Here is a 9,140-nt window from a genome sequence, read left to right on the forward strand (position 1 = left end):
CCTGGTGTGCTGCAGTCCATGGGGTCAAGGAAGAGTTGACACGACTTGGCACTGAACAATAAGAACAGTTTCGGCTAAGCGGGGTGTGAGAGGAGGGTTGGGGTGGAGGGCGGAGAGGGATAAGGCCTGGAGCAAGTGGGGTTGTGGGTAAGCCGAGTTAAAAAAGCATGTCCATATTTACGTGTGTGTGTGTGTGTGTGTGTGTGTGTGTGTGTGTATTTGTATATGACATGTCTGTCTGGCGCTAGATACTCACAAACTCAAAACCATCTTGGGGCACAGAGGGGCGCCTCTGGTGGCAGAAGGGAGGGGGATGGCTGAAAACGGGCCCACGTTAGGTTTTCTTAGAACCGAGATTCCCACCAGGAGATGACGGCTCAGAGAAGTGTCTGGCAAAGTCACTGTTTCTCCCTAGTGTTTGCTAGTTGAGGGCTGACTCCTGCCAGGCATGTCCAGAGGGGGCCTCCGAGCTAATCTGGCCGGCACGTTATTAGGGTTCCCTGAGAAGGTGTGAAACAGATCACCCCCCGTCCCACCCTCTCCCTCCCACAGGAGAGAGGGAAAACCCAGGGCGGCAGGGAGTCACGGAGCCAGGAGCCGAGGCAGGGTCAGGCGAGGCCGTGACCCCAGGTGCCACCCACCCTTATAGAAACGCTATAAGTTTGTGGGCCTGGCGCCAGCAAACCGGCGCGTGTGTCGCCAGCAACTCTGCGCCCCTCCAAGTCGCCTTCCTCTTCTGGTGGCTTCCCCCTCGGAGGCACCATCAGTGAGCGGGGCCTGTGCTCCAGGACCGGGCGAGGTCTTGGGACACGGTGGTCAACCCCGCAGGTCAGCTGCCTGCTAGCCGTGTGACCCAGGGCAAGTTTCTTAGCCTCTCTGGTCTCGTTGATCACGACAGTGAAACGAGGATGATAACAGCGTCAATCCTCTCTAGGGTGTCCAGTAGCCAAGTGGGTGTGATCATAGCAAAGAATGCAGGGCAGTGACTGCCAGGTGGCTGTCCTGCGGGGCAGTCCCCGGGGTGGGGGGTGGGAGGTCTTTCCCCTCAGGTCTGACAGAACTAGAGAGTCGGTCAGGGGGAGGGCCGACTGTGCTAGTTTCACAGAACCTGCAGCTCTCTAGGGGCTTTGCGGAGACCGGAGAAAAGACAAGAGCGCCCGCCTGGTGATGTGAAAGTCGCTCAGTCGTGTCCGACTCTTTGCCATCCCATGGACTGTAGTCTACCAGGCTCCTCTGTCCGTGGAATTCTCCAGGCAAGAATACTGGGGTGGGTAGCCGTTCCCTTCTGCAGGGGATCTTCCCTACCCAGGGATGGACTCCAGGTCTCCCACAGATCCCCTGCAGGCAGATTTCACCACCAGGGAAGCCCAACGGTACTGGAGCGGGTAGCCTATCCCTTCTCCCGGGGATCTTCCCGACCCAGGAATCGAATTGGGGTCGCCTGAATTGGAGGCAGATTCTTTACCAGCTGAGCTACCGTCCCAGGGTCTCAGTTAAGGAGCCTGGCCGGGACCGTGGGAAGGAGTCTGGTGTCTGGCGGCCTGGGGCTCACGCGGCTCCCCCGGATGCACAGCCACGACCCCGGGCTCACTTCGGGCTTCGGGAGCACCCGGACCGTTCTTGTCCTGCAGCTCCCGCGCCCCAAGCACAGTCCCCCTGCCTTCGGACCGGAGCTGGCACCTGTGATGCATGGGCAGAGCCTGAGGATGCTGGCCGCGCCCTCAGGGTGGAGGAGGGTGGGTCATGCACATAGAGAGTCATTGTCCCGGGAAGGATGGGGGCCAGGGAGCCAGAAGAGATGTGAGAATTGACCAGAATGTGGAGAACAAGTTGTTTCACTGGTCTGGAGCGGACATGGGCTAGAGAGCCAGGAACGTTGACTGACGACTGACGGGTAGGTTGCTCACGGTGAGCTGAATGGAGAGGAGGGGAGGATGGTGGCTGCCACCTGAAAGAGCACCATTGCTTCTCCGCCTTTTGGCTGAGATCGAGTGTAGTATCTGTTCTTTACCGGCTTAACATCTGATACCTCCTCTATCTGGGAACAATACTGTTAAGGGAGTTTTGGGGGCAAGCAGTTGGCATCGGAGCCTGCTCTGTGTTGCAGCACTTCCCAGGAATGGTGCATTCTCTCTGAGGACAAAACCGGCACCCCCAAATGGTAGACTTGTTTCTTTTCTGGCCTTTCTCCTCGGAAGATTTCTCTTCTCTTTTGTGTTTTTCACTTGGGCTGTGGGGTTTGTGTGGCTTTCCCCCTGTCTTTGTTTTGTTTTCTTTTAGGCTGATTTTGATTCTTTCAGTTTGATTCAATTGCTTAGTTGTGCTTGGCTTTTCCCTGTCTATTTCCTGTGGTGACCCAAGGGCGAAAGAGCAGATAAAACCTACGAGAGTCTTCTTGGAATGCAGGAACAGAAAAACCAGACCATTATCGGCCTTTCCTTCCCCCATGTTGTAACCATTAATGGATTTCAGGTCCTCGTGAGCAGTATAACCTGTCTCCCCTCCTACCGCATAGGGAGAAGATATTTGCCTCACTGTTCCCTCCAACCCAGTGACCCGCAAGACCCCTATCCCACTCTGTGTACCCTGGGTATAAAAGTGGACTGTGGACTCCTGCTCAACGTCGGGTCTCTCTTGAGCCGGCCCACTGTTCTAACAGCGTCTCCCATTCTAATAAACGTTATTTCCCTCTCATTTTGTCTCATGTCTGGAAATTCTTTTCCAACCTGCGCCCGGGCCGCGACACTTCCCTGTTCATCACTAACTCCCAGAGCTTGCTCAAACTCGTATGGCTGATGCCATCCAACCATCTATCTCATCTTCTAGCCTCCCTTTCTCCTTCTGCCTTCGATCTTTCCCAGCGTGAGGTCTTTTCTAAAGAGTCAATCGTTTGATTCTTTAACCTTTAGGTTTCATTTAGGAAGCTTCCCCCCGCCACCATCACCACCCCCCCACCCCCGCCATCCGCCCCTTGTTTTTTTTTTTTTTTTTTAATCTGCAGACTGGTTTCTGGAACGGTCTTTTCTATTGTGCCATAGGAGTGAGTTGTTCCTGTCTGAACTTTTGGTCTTTTCCTGTGTGCTTTGTACAGAAGGCGCTGTCCTAAACTCACAGGCAACAGAGATTTTGGAAGCCCCGACACTCAGGTCTGAAGCGATCAGGGTGAGTCTCATCAGGCTCCATCCTCCTCTCTCGTGCTTCGCACCCATCTCTTCTGTCTCCCAAGCTCCTCCATATCTCCTGAAACTCGGTTATCTGCCAGATCTCCCATATATTGGCTGCCGTTTGTTTCTGGTTCCGACTCCAGTTGGTCCCAGAGAGGACGGCGGACTAATGCCTCACAATAACTTTCTTATTGGGGTCTAGAGGCCAGGTTCTTTCATGGAACCAGAGAGAGGGAAGCGATGAGGAAGCAAAGTACAAAAAAGGCCGAGGAGAGAGGGAGAGGCGGAGAGGAATAAACTAAAAGGGGCCATCAGTCTTGCAAAAGCATCTCCTGGGATGGCCAGCGTTGCGGGGTGGGGGTGGGGGATATGCGGATCTCTTCTTTGGTAGAGTCGTGCACACAGGTGGGTAGGGTCAGATCAGCCCTCCTGTGAGCCGACCAAAGATGCTTTTAACAGTCGGGCAGAGGGGCACGGTTCTCTGGGGGCAGGCCATTGTGTACGATGATAATAACAAAAGCAACGAAAACCCAAGGTTAAAGTCCAACACGGAGTCAGAATTGGTTCTACCCTGGACCGTTTCCTAGATATGCCTGGTTCACTCACGCGCCCTCCGCCCCTCACATTGACCCCAACCGACAGTTAGCTGGACGGTGACCATTCTCTGGTAGAAATACCACCCGACGTGGCCGCGCAAGAGAATAGCTTGGACACCCCCTCCGATGTAGGCGTAGGCGATTGAATTCAGGTTTCTTCGGGTAGCCCTAAGACTGGCTGGGCCCGACCAAACAAATTACAGGCCAATGTCGTCCTCCCTGCAAAGGTCTTTCCTCACAGGGAAGGAAAATTTTCCCTTCTAGACCTACTGTGGGTTCGGGTGTGGTGTGGTGGTGGGGTGGTGTCCAGGGCTCTCGTTGAGATCATACTTGGGTCCCGGGCACCAGGCACCACCGAACGGCCATGGTGAGGCGGGAGGTACCTGCCGCTCCCCACCCCCATCCCAGGGTAAAGCAGTTGGAGATGCATTCTCTATTGACCAAAAGCTTCCAAGAGGCCAAGGGCAGGGCAATGAGGGCGAGCGGGCTGGGCGAGCGCCCAGACCACACATTTCTCTTTCTGGAAGTCAGGAGACCTCCCAGACCACACAGGCCCAGAGAGGCTCCTTGGAGGTCAAAGGGGAGTGATGCTAACTAACGCTAGGCTACCCACAGGCCTCTTGGGTAGAATCCAGTTTGGCTAAGAGATGCATGCACACCTATGGAAGGACCCTGAGATATACCACATATGGCCTGTGAACCAAATGAATCCAAATGATCGGCCAAAGGAAACCTAGAGAAATGCCTCGTAAAAGCAGTTCAAGGGACTTCCCCGGTGGTCCGGTGGTTAAGACTTTGCCTTCCAACGCAGAGGGTGAAGGTTCGATCCCTGGTGGGGGAGCTATGATTCCCACACGCCTTGTGGCCGAAAGACTTAAAAAATAAACTCAAAAAGTAATTCAAGCCACTACAAGGGCGCGACTCGGGGACTCTCCCTCTGCGTCTGCCCGTGTGCCTATCCACACATAGCGTACTCTTTTCCTCTTAATAAATGCCCCACTTGTTCCACTACTTTCCGTCTCCCTGGGAATTCCTTTGTGCAGAGCCGAAGGGCCAGGGTCCTCGTCACTGACCACGGGTCTAGTGGCTAGGACCCGGGGCTTTCACCGCCGCGCCCCAGCCCCAACCTCCGGCTGGGAACCCAAGCGCCGCTCCAAGCCACTGCGGGCCTAGGTCTCCCGAGATCAATTGGACCGGACTGTCTCAGGAGGGGCCCGAGGCTCGCTGTACTTCCAAGCTCCACAGGTGTGTCCGAAACAGAAGGGAAGGGGGCAGGGCACAACTTCTGAAAGTGTGGCATAGCCCGAGGACACAACAGACATTCATTAGAATCACATGGGTCTAAGACGGGCTTCCCTGGTGGCTCAGATGGTAGGAAGAATCTGCCTGCAATGCAGGAGACCGGGTTCGACCCCTGGGTCGGGATGATCCCCTGGAGAAGGGAATGGCTGCCCACTCCAGTATTCTTGCCTCGAGAATCCCACGGACAGAGGAGCCTGGCGGGCTGCAGTCCGTGGGGGTCTAAGCTGGCAGAGAAGTCAGCTTCGAGCAGACCTTGATTCTCAATCAGCAAGCTAAAGGACCTGCCCAGAGGCGCCATGACAGTTCCAAGGCACTGTCAAAAGACCACAAAGTGGGCAGTGGCCCAATTCCTGGAAACCTCCACCCCTTCCCCCAAATAGTTGGAATGATCCTCCCACTCACTGTCGGTGCCCAGTCGCTCCGTCGTGACCCCACGGACTGCAGCTCGCCAGGCTTCCCTGTCCTTCCCCATCTCCCGGAGCTGGCTCAAGCTCACGTCCTTTGAGTCGGTGACGCCACCCAACCATCTCATCCTCCGTGGTGCCCTTCTCCTTCTGCCTTCAATCTTTCCCAGCAGGAGGGGCTTTTCCAGTGGGTCAGCTCTTCGCCTCAGGTGGCCAAAGCATTGGAGCTTCAGCTTCAGCTTCAGCATCAGCCCTCCCAATGAATATTCCGGGTTGATTAGCCTATCAGCTGATCAACTCATTAGCCTGTGAAATAACCCGGCCCATGAAAGCTCACCATGCCACGTCTGGAGGCCGCCACACTCGCCCTCTGTGATGGCCCACACTCTGCCTATGGAATGTGTTTCTCTCTGAATCAATCCACTTCTTAACCTATCATTGTGTCTCTCACTGAATTCTCTCTTCGATAGGACATGGAGAACCTGAGCTTCATCAGCTCTTGAAACGAGGTACCGTGGGTTTTGGCTCGGTCGGAGGCCCAGCCACGTGGATTGGAGTCCCGACCTGGGTTTGGCCGGGTTCGAGTCCCGGGCTGAGGTAGAGGGCTTCGTTTCGGCTGCCCGGCGTGCCTCCGGAAGCACTGCTCAGAGGCCCACGTGTTCTGACACACTGACTTTTCCGTGACAGGGAAAAGGTTCGATGGGCTCCCGCGGATGCCGGTCGAATCGGCGTAGGACGGCGCCAGACCGGTTTGGGGTATAACCCGCCGCGGGCACTCGGTGGACAGTGGACGCGTGAGGAAACACCGAATTCGAGGGTTGTGTCACGGACAGGAGTCCACCCAGTCTGGTGGGGAGGCCTGTGGCCCCGTCCTGGAAAATGTTGAGCGCAAGCCCCATAGAATTCCGGGTCGCATCTCCCCATCCCCCTACCCCAAATTTGTCCTGCGTACGTAGACTGAGGACCCCTGCCAGATTCCCCCCCGCCGCCCACCACCACCACCACCACCACCACCACCAGGACACAACACACAGGCACCTAGGGGGTCCGAAAAGATCGACAAGCCACATGATGAGGCTTCCCAGGGAGAGCGGGGTGGCCCTCCGCGGTAGACTAAGAGCCGGGAAAGGAGGCCAGGTCGGTGTTCTGATGGTGGTGAGAAATGGAACACTTCCCTCCGCATCGGTAAACAAGGCCGTCGCAGTCATCAGCAATCGCGGCCACCACGGGAGGGCGGGCCGGTGAGCCCTGCTCGGGACTGAAAGACTACCTGCCGTCTAGCGGCCATCCCACTGCGGCCACTCCCTCCAGGTGAGCCCCGAGGAAGCCCGGGACGTGAAAAGCACAGGATGGTGGCCCCGGAGCGCTGAGATGCGCATCAAAGGCATGATTTCCGTGAGCCCAGGCTCGAGCATCTCCCCATGTATGGAAACGCGCTAAATTCCTTAACTTGGGATGCCTGGTTTTCTTTCATATACAGAATAGGAAACACCTTTTGACGTTCAGACCGCCTGCCCTTTGTGGCAAAACTTGTGTGTCACCTGGCTCCTCCCGCCACCGCCCACCTCCTCCTGGCGGTTCTCTCAGGGTCGCTTCAGACGCTGACCCCGGGGCTGGAAGTCCTAAATATTCCCGCTGAATAAAACGCAAGTCTCAACTTCTAGGTCGTGGATTTTTTTTTTTTTTTTTTCTTTTTAAGTGGACAGTGCTGAGCAGAGGGGCGGCCGGCGGGAGACTTTTCTCATCAGCTTGCCGGGGTCCAGGGTGAGAGGGGACGAGGGAAGGGCGAGGCTTAGCAGCTCTCGGCCATAACCTCAAGGCAGAGTCAGACTCTCCATCACACACCGCCAGCTGCTTTCTCCTCCGTGAAACTCGGGTACAGAGGGGTCAGAGAAGCGCCTTGATCTGAGCTAGGAGGGCTCCGGCCTGGGTAGAGGTGGGGCACGGCAGGGCCGTGCTGGTTCCCTCCGGAGAAGCTGAAGCCAGCCGGCCCAGTCTGGGATACGGAAGGAGTCTGTGAGGGGAGAGACGTGGGGTTGGGGGATGATGACTGTAAGAAAGAGCCCACTAGAAGCAAGCGTTCCCCGGAGCAGCTGTGAGGCCCAGATCACACCCTCGCGGCGTCTCGGCGGGTCAGCGGGGTGCAGGCCACGGCCCTCCTTCCCCCAGCGTGCCCCCTTGCTTTGCACCTCTGCGTTCTCGCCCACGCTCTTGCCAAGAGCCTCCCAGAGGCTCTTGCCTCCAGGTTCGCCCCCTCATGTCAACATGACCGGCCAGCACACCGCCAGCGCCCCCAGTGAAACCCTAACCTGTCCCGTAGGCCGTCTCCCGGGTCTGGAAGGCCTTCCTGACTCGGCTGGCTTCCTGTCTGTTCTTCGCACCTTCTCACTTATTGGGTGTGTCCGGGTAGGGACCCCGAGCCACACGGGAGAGGCCTGGAGCCCTGAGGAGGTCACACCAGGTGGGAGCCGCACCCAGTCGTCCACCTCCCAACAGTTCCCTCAAGAGCTTCCCAGGTGGCGCAGTGGCAAAGACTCCGCCTGCCAGTGCGGGAGACGCAGGAGACGCGGGTTCGATCCCTGGGTCGGGAAGATCCCCTGGAGTAGGAAACGAAACGGCAACGCGCTGCAGTTACTCGCCTGGAAAATTCCATGGACAGAGGAGCCTGGCAGGCTACCGTCCACGGGGTCGCAAAGAGTCGCACGGGACTGAGCGACTGAGCACACACAGGGTCCCTTCCTCATCACACCGGCGGGGGTGGGGGTGGGGTCCCGGCCATTCGGCTCCTGGGCGGGACACGTCCGGGGCCGGGGAACAGGAGCGGTGTCTGGCCCTGGGACCCAGCACAGGTCCTGGTGGGTCGAGTCTCGGGTGGTTAATGACCGGTTGTCAGAACCGGTGGTGAAGGCGGCCAGCCCGGACCCCAGCTCCGACACTCACATCTGTGTACTCTCAGGCAAACCCATGTCCCAGGGGTAAAGGCAGGCGCCTTCTCGACTCGGCCTCCTGGTCGGGCAGAAGGTCGGTCCACTCCATAGTGCCCGTCACTTCCGGAACCGGCATCCGTTCTCCGGAGAAAGGTCATTCCTGTAAGGGATTCCTACTTGGCCTTGAAGGGTCACCTCTCAGTGTCGGGCTCTGTCTGATTGGGTGTACCACCCACCGTCTGCATGGACGGGATCGGTCAACCCGTGGCCTCGGAGTATCAAAGGTGGTTAGGGCTGTGAGCTCTGCTACATTTTAAAGGCAAGTCCAGGCCTATGACTCCAAAATGCACATGGGACGCCGTTGAGGCTTACAGGTGGCATCTCAAACAGGTGGTATGAAGGGAAAACTCGCTCATTCACACTGTGCTCCAGAGGAAGGTGGGGCGGTGGTCAAGAATCTGCCGGCCGACGCGGAGACGCAAGAGGCGCGGGTTCCATTCGTGCGCGTGGGGAAGATGCCCTGGAGGAGGAACAGGAAATGGCAACCCGCTCCAGGATTCTTGCCTGGAAAATTCCATGGACAGAGGAGCTTGGCGGGCCTACAGTCCACGGGGTCGCCAAGAGTCGGGCGCGACTGAACACGACCACCCAACCCCGGGAAAGTATCCCCCGGCTGGACGACGTAGATGTTGAGGGAGAAGAAGAAGAAGACCTAGAGGAAGATTTAGGAAATGACTTCATAAGTCC

The 9,140-nt window shown here is 57.2% G+C and overlaps 1 non-coding gene across 1 annotated transcript; it reads left to right on the forward strand.

The window, feature by feature from the left end:
- The first annotated feature begins 1,961 nt into the window (after positions 1–1,961).
- On the forward strand, positions 1,962–2,146 carry LOC133233187 (U2 spliceosomal RNA). The gene has a single exon (XR_009731662.1). It is a non-coding gene; the product is annotated as a U2 spliceosomal RNA (small nuclear RNA).
- Positions 2,147–9,140: the final 6,994 nt, after the last annotated feature.

Source organism: Bos javanicus, chromosome 19 (genome assembly GCF_032452875.1).
Source record: "Bos javanicus breed banteng chromosome 19, ARS-OSU_banteng_1.0, whole genome shotgun sequence".
In the NCBI taxonomy this organism is placed as follows: domain Eukaryota; kingdom Metazoa; phylum Chordata; class Mammalia; order Artiodactyla; family Bovidae; genus Bos; species Bos javanicus.